General features: G+C 47.8%; 1 long non-coding RNA gene across 1 annotated transcript; it reads right to left on the reverse strand.

The window, feature by feature from the left end:
• Positions 1 to 7285: 7285 nt before the first annotated feature.
• On the reverse strand, positions 7286 to 12204 carry LOC147125057 (uncharacterized). Its single transcript, XR_015079485.1, has 2 exons — positions 8766 to 12204; positions 7286 to 8606 (listed from the first exon to the last, which is right to left on the reverse strand). It is a non-coding gene; the product is annotated as an uncharacterized LOC147125057 (long non-coding RNA).
• Positions 12205 to 15941: the final 3737 nt, after the last annotated feature.

The raw sequence follows: 15941 nt of genomic DNA on the forward strand, positions 1-15941 counted from the left end.
AGCGGAACGATTCAAATTCTTCAAGAGAAATCAACACAAGAATGAAAGTAACGCGGATTACCTCACCGAATTAAGAAAGCTATCAAAACACTGCCAATTCGGGGCAGGACTAGCAGATTATCTTCGAGGCAAATTCGTCTGTGGTCTCTTAAGTGAAGGAACACAGAAAAGGCTGCTTTCTGAAAAAGATTTAACACTGGACAAGGCTTTCAGTATGGCTGTATCATACGAAGCAGCCGCAAGAGGAGCTGCAGAGATACAACAAAAGACACAGGACTTCGGCACCCATGAAATGACACAGGGTTTCGAGAGATGTTATCGCTGCGGCAGATCCACCCATGACCAGAGGGACTGCTGGTTCAAGGACAAAGCACGCAGGCAATGCGGAAACATTGGACACATTGCACGGGTATGCCGATCTGGACAAAAAAAATCCACAGACAGGGAAAAAAAAATCAATAAAGAAAAGTACAGAAAGGTACAAATGATGACGGACAGTAGCTCCGAAGACCAGAAGAGCGATAGCGACTCCAAAAACAAGAGACTAAGCTGTCTCAAATTACATAATGTAATTGCCAAAGATGATTACCAGACCATTTGGGTTACCCTCACGATAGCAGGGTCCCCAGTTAAAATGGAGCTAGATACAGGATCAGCTCTGACCGTCATAAATCGACGGGATTACGAGCGGCTATTTCCGCATATACCTTTAAAAGACACATCCATTATCTTGAAAACATATACGGGGCAGAAAGTATACCCCAAAGGAAAAATAAGGGTGCCTGTTGTATACAACAGCAAGGAAATACAAAAGTTGTATTTATACATTCTACAAGATGGTGGTCCACCGCTGTTGGGACGTGAATGGATCAGGAAAATACGTTTAGACTGGCACTCCATTCAGGCACTGACGGTGACCAGTAAGAAAAAAAACGATGATGACGTCATACCTGAACGATTGAAAGACATCCTGGCCAACGCCAAAGAAGTGTTTCAAGAGAAACTAGGAACCTTGAAAGGCATCACCGCCTCAATAAAAGTGGAAGATGCAGCAATTCCCAAGTTTTTTAAGGCAAGACCGGTGCCATACGCAATTCGTCCAGCAGTCGAGGCAGAGCTGGAGAATTTGGAAAAGGCAGGCGTATTATCCAAAATAGATTGGAGCGAGTGGGCAACACCCATCATTCCAGTCATGAAGAAAGCATTGAAGAATGATAAATCTGAAGAACAGAGAAAAATTCGCATCTGTGGAGACTTCAAGGTGACTGTAAACCCGGTCCTTCACACGGTACAGTATCCTCTTCTGAGGATAGAAGATATTTTCGCCTCACTATCCGGAGGGAAACGTTTCACCAAAATTGACTTGGCACAGGCATATCTACAGATGGAGGTTGAAGAGGCCTCTAAAAAATATCTCACGATAAATACACACAAAGGTCTGTACCAGTACAATCGACTGGTTTTCGGAGTAGCATCCGCTCCAGCTATCTGGCAAAGAGCTATGGAGCAAGTCCTCCAAGGGATTCCGGGGACTCAATGCTACCTAGACGACATCCTTGTAACAGGAGAAAACGACAACGAGCACCTTGCCAATTTGGAGCAGGTGCTCACTAGGCTGAGAGAATGGGGCCTATGAGCAAATCGCCCCAAGTGCGAATTTTTCCAAAATCAAATATCATATTGTAACCACATAATTAATAAGGGAGGGTTGCATAAGTCACCTGAAAAAATTGAAGTGGTCATAAAAGCCCCAGCACCTGAAAATGTTTCACAATTAAGGTCGTCCCTGGGATTAATAAATTACTATCATAAATTTTTACCGAACTTATCAACTCTTCTGCACCCTCTTAATGAACTGCTACAAACAGGAGTAATTTGGAAATGGAGCGAAGACTGTAAACGTGCCTTCCATAAATGCAAAGACTTAATCACGTCCAAAGAAGTTTTGGCTCATTACAACCCATCACTGCCAATCAGACTGGCGTGCGATGCATCCCCTTACGGCGTAGGAGCAGTATTATCGCATAAATTCCCTGATGGCTCGGAACGGCCGATAGCTTTTGCGTCACGCTCATTGAACTCAGCTGAGCGTAACTATGCCCAAATCGACAGGGAAGCACTCAGCCTGGTATGGGGAGTGAAGAAATTCAACCATTACCTACACGGACAAAAATTTACCTTGTTGACTGACCATCAACCCCTCATCTCCATATTCAACCCTAAAAAGGGTGTTCCCATTATGACAGCGCAAAGGCTACAGAGGTGGTCCCTTTTTCTAGGGGCACACCAATACAACATAGAATACAAAGGATCAAAACAGCATGGGAATGCTGACGGCTTATCGCGCCTACCGTTGCCAACGGTAGAAGCAGCACCTACCGTAGACCCAATGGAGATTTTCCACTCTACCATAGTCGAATGTCTACCAGTAACAAATTCTGCCATTGAAAGGGAAACTAGAAATGACCCGACTCTCTCATGAGTCTACGATTTAACAGTGAAGGGATGGCCAGCACATGGCGAACCACTGTTGCCAGCATTCTCGCAAAGAAGAGAACAGCTGTCAGTGTGCCGAGGAACCTTGATGTGTGGATCCAGAGTGGTGATTCCACCCAAACTCCAGGATAAAGTTCTAAAGGAGCTTCACGAGGGGCATCTGGGTGGAGTGAAAATGAAGAACCTAGCCAGGGCATTTGTATGGTGGCCAGGTATCGATGGAGACATCGAAGAAATGACCAAGAGCTGCCTAGGATGCCAGAAGGTCCAAAACGCTCCACCCCAAGCCCCTCTACATCCATGGGAGTGGCCCTCATCTCCCTGGCAAAGGGTACACATCGACTTTGCTGGTCCATTTATGGACTCAATGTTCTTAATCGCGGTTGATGCACACTCCAAGTGGCCGGAGGTAATAAAGATGTCCTCCACCACCACGGAAAAAACCATCACAGTATTAAGGACCATATTTGCCAGGAATGGGCTGCCGGAACAGATCTGTTCTGATAATGGGCCGCAATTTGTGTCCGAAGAATTCAGGAAGTTCTTAAAAAAACAATGGGGTTAAGCACTACACGTCCGCCCCATACCATCCCGCCACCAATGGATTGGCTGAAAGGTTTGTCCAGACCTTCAAGAAGGCCATAAAGGCCATGGGTAATGAAGACATAAAACTTCAGCACAAGGTGGATAACTTCTTGTTCGCATACAGGAATGCAACACATATGGTTACAAACCAAACTCCCGCCATGATGTTCTTCAATAGAAGCCTAAGATGCCGGCTGGATTTGATCAAGCCCAACATCAGAAGGGACGTGGAGAACCGGCAATTTCAAGGCATGAATGAAAGGCCAACTAGAACCTTCCAGATAGGTCAACAAGTTTTGGCCCGGGACTACCGTACCGAGAAATGGCAGCCTGGAACTATCTGCACACGACTAGGACCGCTGATGTATACCGTGGACATCGGAGAAAGCATAATAAGGCGCCATGCTGACCAAATCATAGAGTCATCCAAAAAGGGACAACCTACACCACAACTCTATACGCCTAACGATGAAGTAGAGATACCCATATCTACCTCCAATCCGGTGATACTGGAACCCGATGAACCCGACACTGGCATTCAAGCCGAATCAGCCTTGCCAGAAGAACCTACTACACCACCAGAAACTACTACACCACCGAGGCGTTATCCGGACCGAGTCAGGAAGCCTCCAGAGAGACTGACTTATAATTAATTAACTGCAGCAATGTATAGATTATTTTTCTTGTAACATGTAATTAATAATTACTTAAAATATTATGTACTGGTTGGCTAAAAGGGGAGGAATTGTAGTGTATGTGCCTTTAAGAGCCCCATGTGTACTGTAATGCCGGTAATGGCCACTCGGGCTATATAAGCATGTATATTGTGTTGTATCAGTTAGTTCCCCTCCAGACTTTGTTTAGTAAACACCTATGAAACCAACTCCTGTCTTCAGTGTCTCTATAAACACACAGACACAACAGCTGCAATTATTTGGGCTTTGGTGAGACCACATCTGTGTACAGTTTTGGTCTCCTTACATAAAGAAGGATATACTTGCCTTAGAGGGGGTGCAACAGATTCCTGGGATGAGAGGGTTGTCCTACAAGGAGAGATCGAGAATGGGCCTATATTCTCTGGAGTTTAGAAGAATGAGAGATAATCTCATTGAAACGTATAAAATTCTTAAGATGGCTTAACAGGGTAGATGCTGAAAGGCTGTTTCCCCTGGTTGGAGTCTAGAACTGGGGTCATAGTGTCAGGATAAGAGGTCAGCCATATACATCGGATATTCAGCACAGAAACAGGCCATTTGGCTCAACCAGTCTATGCCGGCATTTATGCTCCACACGAGGAAAGACTGGAGGAGGCTCATCTAAATCTATCAGCATAACCCTCTATTCCCTTCTCCCTCATATGCTTGTCTAGCCTCCCCTTAAATGCATCTATACTATTTGCTTCAACCGCTCCCTATGGTAGCAAGTTCCACATTCTCACCACTCTGAGTAAAGAAGTTTCTTCTGAATTCCCTATTGGATTTCTTGGTGACTATCTTATATCGATGGCCTCTCGTTATGCTCTTGTGGAAACATTCTCTGTATCCACCCTATCAACATTTTCATAATTTTAAAGACCTTTATTTGGTCACCCCTCAGCCTTCTTTTTTGAATAGAATGTACAGCACAGAAACTGGCCATTCGGCCCAACTGATCTATGCCACTGTTTATGGTCCACATGAGCCTCTTCCCACTCCGCATTGCACCCAATCAGCATAACCTATTCATTTCTCACTTGTGTTTAGCTATCTTCCCCTTAACTGCACCTATGCTATTCCCCTCAATACTCCCAAGTTCCACATTCACTGGCTAAAGAAGTTTCTTCCGAATTCTCGATTGGATTTATTGACCCGGATTTTACGTTCGGAGGCTTCCTGCGTGCAGATGCCTCCAATCTGAAAAAAAAAAATCTATGCCCTTACCGGAGGCCTCCGGACATTTCCACTCCTGGTGTGCGCACACACACAGAGGCCCAGGTATCCCGGGGGTGCAGGCAGTTCACAAGCGTCCCTGGGATCACAATGCATGGGGAACCAATGGAAGAAGGGAATTCCCCTTCACACTTTTGCCAAGTCTTTTAGTGTAAACCATCAAAAGTATGAATGGGGATCACTCAAAAAACAAACATTAAATACATTTTTAAAAATCACATTTAAAATTAGTTATAATTACATTAAATATTTAAAACAAATTTAATTTTGAAAAAAATTAAAGCTTTTTACAGGGCTAAAAATAAACTTTTTTTAAAGTATTTTTAAATTGTAAGAGTGAAAAAACTTTTTTTTTACTTTTTAAACTCTTATGCTGGTAAAAGCAGGCATTACAATGCATAGGACTTGATGAGAAATTTCTTCAGAGGGTTGTGAATCTTTGGAATTCTCTACCCCAGAGGGCTCTGGATGCTCATTGAGTATATTCAAGACTGAGATCACTAGATTTTTTGGACACTAACCTAGAAATTCAGTTGGCTGCGCCAGGCGCTAACGCCAAAAAAGGGCTATATTTCCGTCGATAAAGCCTTAGCGCCGGAATGCAGACCGATCTGCGCCGACGCCCAAATTCATTTGAGATTTAGCGCTGGCGCAAAGTGTTAGCGCCCGCTCGGGTGCGCGCGCAGCTTATGACGTCATATCCTCGCGCAACGCTGTTTTAGCGCCCCAACCCGGAAATTGAGTGGCGCCCGCCCAATGTGGGCGTGGCGCTATTAGGAATTGTAAAATGGAACGTTGCAGAGGCCCTGTGGGCCTCGGGGAGCGCAAATTAAAGGGCACCTCCACTGACCTATAAAGCCCAGCCATTTTGCTGCAATGACTTCACTGCTTTGGATTTCTACACAGAGACCAAGGGACAGAGATTCCAGATTTGGGACAAGATAGGAGAGGTCTTTCTGGCTTCTGGCCAGTGCTTTGACATTTGACTCTTGCTGATTTCACTGTTGCGACCTTGATTATGGGGGCTGCATGGGGGGCCAACATTGAGCTGCAGCATTATGTGCGGAGGGCTCGCAGACGCTGTGAGAGACGGGCAGCCATGCGTAGACACAGAAGGGCCATCAGGCGTCGCCAACATAGGCCTTACGCACCCAGGCAATACCGGCAGCAGGTGTTCTATGTCACCATGTCTGCGGCACTTTGTGTAAAGAGGCTGCGCTTCAGAAGGGAGGTGGTTGGAGAGATCTGCCAGCTGCTTCACACAGATTTGCAGCCACAGCTCATGTCCAGGACGTCTCTCTCGGTGGAAGTGAAGGTCACGGTGACTCTCAGCTTTTATGCAAGCGGCTCGTTCCAAGCCGCTGCTGGGGACATCGCGAACATCTCCCAGTTCGCCGTACATCGCTGCATCCGGCAGGTCACCGATGCACTGTTCGCGAGGAGACACTAGTTCATCTCCTTCCCCATGACCCAACAGAGGCAGCAGCAGCGTGCAGTGGGATTTGGCAGGATCGCGGGCTTCCCCATGGTGCAGGGCGCCATTGACTGCACGCATGTGGCTATGCGGGCACCTATAGACAATCCCGAGGTTTACCGCAACCGCAAGGGCTACCATTCCCTCAATGTGCAGCTGGTGTGTCACCACAGGCAGCGCATCCTAGCTGTAAATGCCCGCTTCCCAGGAAGCAGCCACGATGCTTTTATCCTGCGCCAGACTACTGTGGCTGACATGTTCCAGGCACAGCCTCCACCAAGGGGATGGCTTATCGGGGACAAGGGCTACCCTTTGTGCACATGGCTCATGACCCCGCTCCGCGCGCCCAGGACCCCAGCGGAGGACTCATACAACGAAAGCCATCAAGCAACAAGGAACGTCATAGAGCAAACCATAGGCGTCCTCAAGCAACGCTTCCGCTGCCTGGATCGCTCCGGCGGCTCTCTACAGTATTCGCCGGATAGAGTGTCCCAGTTCGTCGTCGTGTGCTGCATGCTGCACAACCTGGCTATCCGCCGGACGCAGGCACTGCCACCTGACATTGCACCACCACCTGAGGAGGACGAGCAGGAGGACCATCAGGAGGAGGAGGGGGAGGAGGAGGAGGAGCAGGCCAGGAGGGGGCCAGAAGGCCCAAGGGCCGTACGCCGGGGGCTTATTGCTCGACACTTCTAGGCCCGCTGTGAGGGAATGGCCTGTGGGAATGAGCGCACCTGAAGGCAGCCGCTCCGGAAGCCGTCAGCCGGTTAACGCAGCAAACACTTGAAACATGACACCTGGACAAGCTGAATAAATAAAAACCTTTATTTAACAAACTGAGGCCCCTTCCCACATGAAACTCAAAAACACAGAACACACCCAAAAAACAGTCACAAACATATGTCACTCCCCCAACCTGGGGAGGACTAACAAAAGTTGGCCATCCACATGGCCTTCAACATTGGCCGTAACAAAAAAAGGCCCCCCCTCGCCAACAGAAAGACCCCCATAAAAACACAAAATGCCTTCAATTTCGGCCATCCACAAAAATCAGCCCCCAAAACACAATCCCCCCCATATATACAATGCCGCAGAGACCACACTCTAACGGCTGTGCCGAGAGGGCGAGTCCTTAGAGAGCCTTCCCCGGCCCCTGCCCGGCCTATTGCTCCGCCTCAACGTGGGCCCTGTGGCGGCCTCAAGGCTGGGGGAAGGCTCATGAGGGCCCCCATGCGTCGCGACAGATGGCCTTGGGGGTCGGCCAACACGACGCACGTCCCGGGAGGGGCCGGCTGCTGACTGGTTCGGCTGTGGCTGGCCAGCATCAGTGGCAGCAGCAGCTCCTCGCACCCTGGCTGGGGGAGTGGCAGTGTCGGATGCTCCAAGGGGGGCAAGCTGGCTGCTGCCAGGCGCGCGAGGCTCAGCAGACACAGTGGCAGTCGTCCGGCCTGGCAGTTCAGCTGGCGCAGCTATGTGCTGGAGGCCAGGCCGCTGTGTTGCAGCAGGGCGGCGGGTGCGGGTGCGACGCCTCTGCGTCAAAGCGAGTGTGGCAGAAGTCAGTGACCGCACTGCCCGGGTATGTGCCTCCAGCTGCTGTGACAGTGTTTCGAGGGAACCACCTCTCTGGCGACTCTCCTCCTGCAGTGCCGCGAGTAGTTCGACCCCCCTGGCGTGCGCTGCGGCCAGTTGCTCCACCCCCCTGGCCTGTGATTGGCCGAATGCTGCCACACTCTGAGCCAGGGACTCGATGGCGTGCGGCATCTGCTGCACAACCCCCATGAACTCATGGTGGCGCCGGTCAGACGCCACCGAGATCTCTTGCAGGAGGCGCACCTCCTGGCCGAGGCCACTCTCCGGACTGGAGAGAGGACTCTGCAGCTGGGGAGAAGCCGGCCGAGCTGGCCGACCCCTGCCGCCTGCCTGGACCCCACTGCAAGCAGGATCTGCCCTCCCCTGCAACACCTCCCCCTGGCTCTCCTGCATGCCAGACGTCCCCCCTTCATTGCCATCCCCTGGCACGGCTGAGGGCTCGCCCGATGGCCCGGCTTCCTCCTCGTCCTGGACGTCCTCCTCCTCCAAGGGCCTGGCACCCGGCGCCTCAGGGACCACCTCCTCCTCAGCAGCTGAAAGCAGGAAGGCACAAAAGTAGCTTTAAAGTGAGGACAGGGCGTCAGCGAGGGACGCCTGAGCGGTGGCATTATGCGCATTTGTCCGTCAGTGGGAAAGGATTTAGATCAGAAGCACTAGGGCAACGAGAGAGCTGCAAGCGGTCATCTCCTTACCAGTGGCTTCCAGCACAGGGTCGGCATCCCCGATGGCTACAGGGCCAGTCACCCGGGGATGCAGGAGTCCAGCGACGCTCTCCTCCAGAGCACTTAGAGCCTGGTAGTGGGGCCGTCCACCACCGGTCTCCAGCCGGCTGCGCGCATTTCTTGCCAGCTTGGCCTGCAAGAGAAAGGACGGACTCTAAGTACAGTGTGGTGCCCTGTTGCTGTGTGTATTGCCTCCCATGGTGGAATAGCCTGGCCAGTGTGGTCAGTGCAGAAAGCGCTGCTGATGATCATGCCAGTGGCATTGCTGCGTGAGGAGGGCTGCCCATTATGCCTTTGAGGTCCCTTTGCCCATAGTGTGAGGCTCACATGCAAGGATGAGGAGGACAGTGGAAAGGGTACTCACCTTCACCAGCCGACTGAGGTCATTGAACTTTTTGCGGCACTGGTCCGCAGTCCTGGGCACATCTGAGTTTGAGGAGACCCTGCGTGCGATGCTCCTCCAGGCTTTCCTGAACTCTCTCCTGGGAGCCTTTCTGCCATTGTCCGGGCACAAGATGGGTCTTCTCTCCTGGACAGCATCAATCAGCACCCTCAGTGCATGGTCTGAGAAGCGCTGGGCTCTTTCACGGGCCATCTCCATCTGTTCTGGCGCTATTTTGTCCCACCAGCACTGTTGAGGCCTAGCAGCAGGGCTCCAGTGTGCAGGGCGTGGCAGCAGTCAAAGTTGACCCTTCCCCCTTTAAGAGCAGGCCGGCGTCAGGGTGTCTGCTGTCAAGCAACACATGACCGCACCTGCGCTGCGCCCGGCATCGGCGTTATCAGGCCGCAGCGCCGGTTTAGCGCCGGAACCGAGCATTGCAACGCCGGTTTCAGCGCTCGCCAAAACTCTTGGCCAAAACCACTGAATTTCGGCGCGGTTGCCTGCAGTTTCCGGCGGGCGCTAAATTTACCGAATGCCCGACTTTAGCGCCCCAAAACTGTGCAAACTGAATTTCTAGGCCTAAGAATCAAGGGATATGGGGATAGGATAGGAAATTGGAGTTGAGGTAGATCAGCTATGGTTTTACGGAATGGCAGAGCAGGTTTGAGGGGCTGAATGGTCAACACCTGCTCCTATTTCATGTTATGATCTTTTATCACATTTCAGCCTCCATGATGTTTTTTGCATATGGCTTTACCTTTGTTCTGTTCTAGCATTTTCAACTTTGTAAAGCAGCATGAATGAGACTAATCCTTTTGACATCTACTGTATTGTGATGTCTGCTCTTGTACACTGCAGCTAAATTTTCATGCTACCTGGCAAACAGCACAGAAAACTTGGGAAAATGACTGATTCTAGTGTCAAGGATGGTTGTGTTGTAGCTGCTTCCGCTAGAACTTGCTGGAGCATCAACAAAAAAAGTTTTTTTCCTCTCTGAACCACCCATACAGTATAGCTTTGCCTAAACCACAAATGCACTTGTCTGCAGTGAATTTTGTTTTTAATCTTGTATTTTAGTCTGCAAATTGTTACCATACTCTCCAAGGAAAAGACAAAACCTAGAGAGCAACTAAAACCTGTACAAGCAGCTCAAATAGCAAGAAAAAAAGTATTTCATCAAGCTGCTTAATATAAAAAGGGACATCTGTGCAGCAATAATTATCCTTCAACTTCTCAATTTGACACATCAAAACAGTTCCCAAAAATAAATCAAACACTATCAAGCTTGACCAGCTTGCAAGTTGAGCAGAATTGGGTTGGGAAGGGGGGGGGGTGGTGGTAAGTTTTCAACTAAGAACATGAGCTCAGGGAAGGGTCATGGGTTACAATACTGCCAGTATACAATAACTTACATCTCTCAAGACACCCATACTTATGGCTGGTAACTTTGCATTTTTCCCCCTCCAGATCTTACCTCACTGAGCACAAGTGGCAATATAAATCAATACTTAATGGTTTGTGAAGAAAGGATAAGTTGCTAGTGACTTATTGAGCAAATGAAAATCAGTGACATCAACCATAAATTTGACGCATATAAATCTGGTGTAAGAGCGACATCTTGTGTACACATGGCAAATGCAGCACTGGATGCTGGAACACAACTCACTATTTGCACCTTTAAGTATCAAAATAAAATCCAGATCATTTGGTTCTTTTTCAAAATTGAGAAACCAAGATAAAGGCCAAGGGCTAACCATAGTGCAGGACTCAAGGTTGAAAAAAAAAGCAAAGTGCTATACCAGATGAATCTGGATACTTCCTGGGTTCGCATCTTTAGTTATCAATAGTTCATCTCAAATAGTGTCAGAAAGCAAATATTCAGAATTACATCTATGATAGTCAATCAGCTTGGAAGGCAGCAATACAGAACTTAATATTGATTAACTTCCCCTGCATATTGATTATTTTGAACCAATGATGCAATTCTTCATTAGTGTTGTTACACCATGAGCTGAGTGGCAGACCTGCGAGAGGCACAGAGTCAGCGAGAGGAGGATAAAAAGAGCGCGGAGAGGAGGCCTGGGACTGGAGCTGAGCGGCGGACCTGCGAGAGGCACAGAGTCAGCGAGAGGAGAGAGAGAAGTAAAAAGTAATCGAAGTGTGACGTCACCAGAAAGCAGGTAAGTGATTGGTTGGTGAGTATTTCTCTTTTTTCCAAACTTAAATTTTGTGCTTTATAGTTTCTAGGGTCTCTGTTGTGTAACAGGGACTCCTGGTAAACAAGGGCCCTTGAGTATATCATTTAATTGTAGTGTAATTGGTGGGATTGATTTGATTTAATTTAATTTGAATTAATTAAAGGGTAAGTCATGGCATTACAGCTCGGCGCCGTGGTATGCTCTTCCTGCACTATGTGGGAAATCAGGGACACTTCCTGTGTCCCTGACGACCATGTGTGCAGGAAGTGTATCCAGCTGCAGTTACTGGCAGACCGCATTGTGGCGCTGGAGCTGCGAATGGATCCATACTGGAGCATTCACGATGCTGAGGATGTTGTGGATAGCACGTTTAATGAGTTGGTCACACCGTAGGTAAAGGCTGCACAGGCAGGAAGGGAATGGGTGACCGCCAGGCAGAGTAGTAGGCGCAGGCAGGTAGTGCAGGGGTCCCCTGTGACCATCCCCCTCTCAAACAGATATACCGCTTTGGATATTGTTGAGGGAGATGGCTTATCGGGGGAAGACAGCAGCAGCCAACTTCCTGGCACCGAGGGTGGTTCTGCTGCACAGGACGGGAGGAAAAAGAGTGGGAGAGCTATAGTCATAGGGGATTCTATTGTAAGGGGAATAGATAGGCGTTTCTGTGGCCGCAAACGAGACTCCAGGATGGTATGTTGCCTCCCTGGTGCAAGGGTCAAGGATGTCTCGGAGCAGCTGCAGAGCATTTTGGAAGGGGAGGGTGAACAGCCAGTTGTCATGGTGCGTATAGGTACCAACGATATAGGTAAAAACTGGGATGAGGTCCTAAAAGCTGAATATAGGGAGTTAGGAGGTAAATTAAAAAATAGGACCTCAAAGGTAGTAATCTCAGGATTGCTACCAGTGCCACGTGCTAGTCAGAGTAGAAATAGAAGGATATTTCAGAAGAATACGTGGCTAGAGGAATGGCGCAAGGGGGAGGGATTCAAATTCCTGGGACATTGGAACCGGTTCTGGGGGAGGTGGGACCAGTACAAACTGGACGGTTTGCACCTGGGCAGGACCGGGATCGATGTCCTAGGGGGAGTGTTTGCTAGTGCTGTGGGGGAGGGTTTAAACTAAAATGGCAGGGGGTTGGGAACCTGTGCAGGGAGACAGAGTCAAGGGAAACAAGGATAGAAGCAAAAGATAGGAAGGAGAAAAGCAAAAGTGGCAGTCAGAGAAATCAAGGGTTTAAATCAAACATGGCCACAGTAAATAATAATTCTAAAAGGTCTAAGAGTGTTAAAAAAACAAGCCTGAAGGCTTTGTGTCTTAATGCGAAGAACATTCGTAATAAGGTGGATGAATTAGCTGCGCAAATAGATGTAAACGGATATATGATTGGGATTACGGAAACATGGCTCCAGGGTGACCAAGGCTGGGAACTCAACATCCAGGGGTATTCAATATTCAGGAAAGACAGGCAAAAAGGGAAAGGAGGTGGGGTAGCATTGCTGGTTAAAGAGATTAACACAATTGTAAGGAAGGACATTAGCTCTGATGATGTGGAATCTGTATGGGTAGAGCTGAGAAATACCAAGGGGCAGAAAACGTTAGTGGGAGTTGTATACAGACCCCCAAACAGTAATGCGGAGGTTGGGGATGGCATTAAACGGGAAATTAGAGACGCGTGCAATAAGGGCACAGCAGTTATCATAGGTGACTTTAATCTACATATAGATTGGGCTAACCAAATTAGTAACAATACTGTGGAGGAGGAATTCCTGGAGTGTATACGGGATGGTTTCCTGGACCAATATGTTGAGGAACCAACTAGAGATCAGGCCATCTTAGACTGGGTATTATGTAATGAGAAAGGAATAATTAGCAATCTTTGTTGTGCGAAGCCCCTTGGGGCGGAGCGATCATAATATGATCGAATTCTTTATTAAGATGGAGAGTGAAATAGTTGACTCAGAGACTAGGGTCCTGAATTTAAATAAAGGAAACTACGATGGTATGAGGCGCGAGTTGGGTAGGATTGATTGGGGAATGTTACTCAGAGGGTTGATGGTGGATAGGCAATGGCAAACATTTAAAGATCGCATGGATGAACTACAGAATTTGTTCATCCCTGTTTGGCATAAAAATAAAACAAAAAAGGTGACTCAACTGTGGCTAACAAGGGAAATTAGGGATACCAAGGGAAATTAGGGATACCATAAGATCCAAGGAGAGGACATATAAATTGGCCAGAAAAACCAGTAAACCTGAGGATTGGGAGCACTTTAGGATTCAGCAAAGGAGGACAAAGGGATTAATTAAGAGGGGGAAAATAGAGTATGAGAGTAAGCTTGCAGGGAACATAAAAACTGACTATAAAAGCTTCTATAGATACGTGAAGAGAAAAAGATTGGTGAAGTCAAGCGTAGGTCCTTTGCAGTCAGAATCAGGGGAATTTATAATGGGGAACAAAGAAATGGCAGACCAATTAAATACATACTTTGGTTCTGTCTTCACAAAAGAGGACGCAAATAACCTCCCAGAGATGTCCGGGAACTAGGGTCTAATGAGAGGGTGGAACTGAATGAAATCAGTATTTGTAGGGAAATGGTGTTAGGGAAATTGACGGGATTGAAGGCCGATAAATCCCCAGGGCCTGATAATCTACATCCTAGGGTACTTAAGGAAGTGGCCCTAGAAATAGTAGATGCATTGCTGGTCATCTTCCAAAATTCTATAGATTCTGGAACACTTCCCACGGATTGGAGGGTAGCTAATGTTACCCCACTATTCAAAAAAGTGGTAGAGAGAAAACAGGGAATTATAGACCGGTAAGCCTGACATCGGTAGTGGGGAAAATGCTAGAGTCCATTATAAAAGATGTAATAGCAGAGCACTTAGAAAACAGTGACATGATCGGCCAAAGTCAACATGGATTTACAAAAGGTAAATCATGCTTGACTAATCTACTGGAATTTTTTGAGGATGTAACCGGTAGGATAAGGGAGAACCAGTGGATGTGGTGTATTTGGACTTTCAGAAGGCTTTCGATAAGGTCCCGCATAAGAGATTAGCATGTAAAGTTAAGGCACATGGGATTGGGGGCAAGGTACTGACTTGGATAGAGAACTGGTTGGCAGACAGAAAGCAAAGAGTTGGAATAAACAGGTCTTTTTCCGAGTGGCAGGCAGTGACTAGTGGGGTACCGCAGGGATCGGTCTTAGGACCCCAGCTATTCACAATATATATTAATGATCTAGACGAGGGAACTAGATGTAATATCTCCAAGTTTACAGACGACACAAAGCTGTGTGGGCTTGTGTGCTGTGAGGAGGATGCCGAGAAACTCCAGTATGATTTGGGACAGGTTGGGTGATTATACTGCATCTGCCCAATGTGGATAAATGCGAGGTTATCCACTTTGGTGGCAGAAACAGGAAGGCAATTATCTGAACGGCAATAGATTGGGAGAAGGGGAAGTGCAACGAGACCTGGGTGTCCTTGTGCACCAGTCGCTGAAGGTAAGCATGCAGGTGCAGCAGGCAATTAAGAAGGCAAATGGTATGTTGGCCTTCATAGCGAGAGGGTTCGAGTACAGAAACAGGGATGTCTTGCTGCAGTTGCACAGGGCCTTGGCGAGACCACACCTTGAGTATTGTGTGCAGTTTTGGTCCCTTATCTGAGGAAGGATGTTCTTGCCATGGAGGGACTGCAGCGAAAATTCACCAGACTGATACCTGGGATGGCAGGAATGACGTTATGAGGAGAGATTGGGTCGATTGGGCTTATACTCGCTGGAGTTTAGAAGACTGAGAGGGGATCTTATTGAAACTTATAAATTTCTAACAGGACTAGATGCAGGAAGGATGTTCCCGATGGCAGGGGAGTCCAGAACCAGGGGTCACAGTCTAAGGATAAGGGGTAAGCCATTTAGGAGAGATGAGGAATTTCTTCACCCATAGAGTGGTGAACCTGTGGCATTCTCTACCACAGAAGGCAGTGGAGGCCAATTCATTAAATATATTCAAGAAGGAGTTGGATATATTTCTTAAGGCTAAAGGGATCAAGGGAGAAGGAAGGGACAAGGTACTGAGTTTGGATGATCAGCCATGATCTCATTGAATGGCGGAGCAGGCTCGAGGGGCCGAATGGCCTACTCCTGCTTCTATTTTTCTATGTGCAGCAGGACAGAATTAAATGACTAATGAAGATTTTAGGAGGGTTGTGAAAGACAACATTCTTGCACTGTATTGTCAGAAATTCAGGTTTGATTTGCACAGTAGTCCATCAAAACAGCCCATGTCTAACCCAGATTGCATAGAGCAAGCCCTGACTATTACACTGCCAGTGATTGTCACTCCAACCATCGATTCAAAGATTACATCCCCAGTGTCAAGATGTCATTCTTTGACCAGCTGAAAGCTTTCCCTTTTGTATCAATGTTCTCATGTTGGTCTTTATTATTCGCTCATCAGCTTTATTGAATTAATTGGTATTCATGTTTAAGAGCAATCCTTAAAGGAGAGGTCAGGTTTTCCTATTGATGAATAGTATCACAAATATTTGTGTAGCTATATTGTG

This window comes from Somniosus microcephalus, chromosome 1 (assembly GCF_052327205.1).
Source record: "Somniosus microcephalus isolate GS21.2 chromosome 1, FLI_Smic_1.0, whole genome shotgun sequence".
In the NCBI taxonomy this organism is placed as follows: domain Eukaryota; kingdom Metazoa; phylum Chordata; class Chondrichthyes; order Squaliformes; family Somniosidae; genus Somniosus; species Somniosus microcephalus.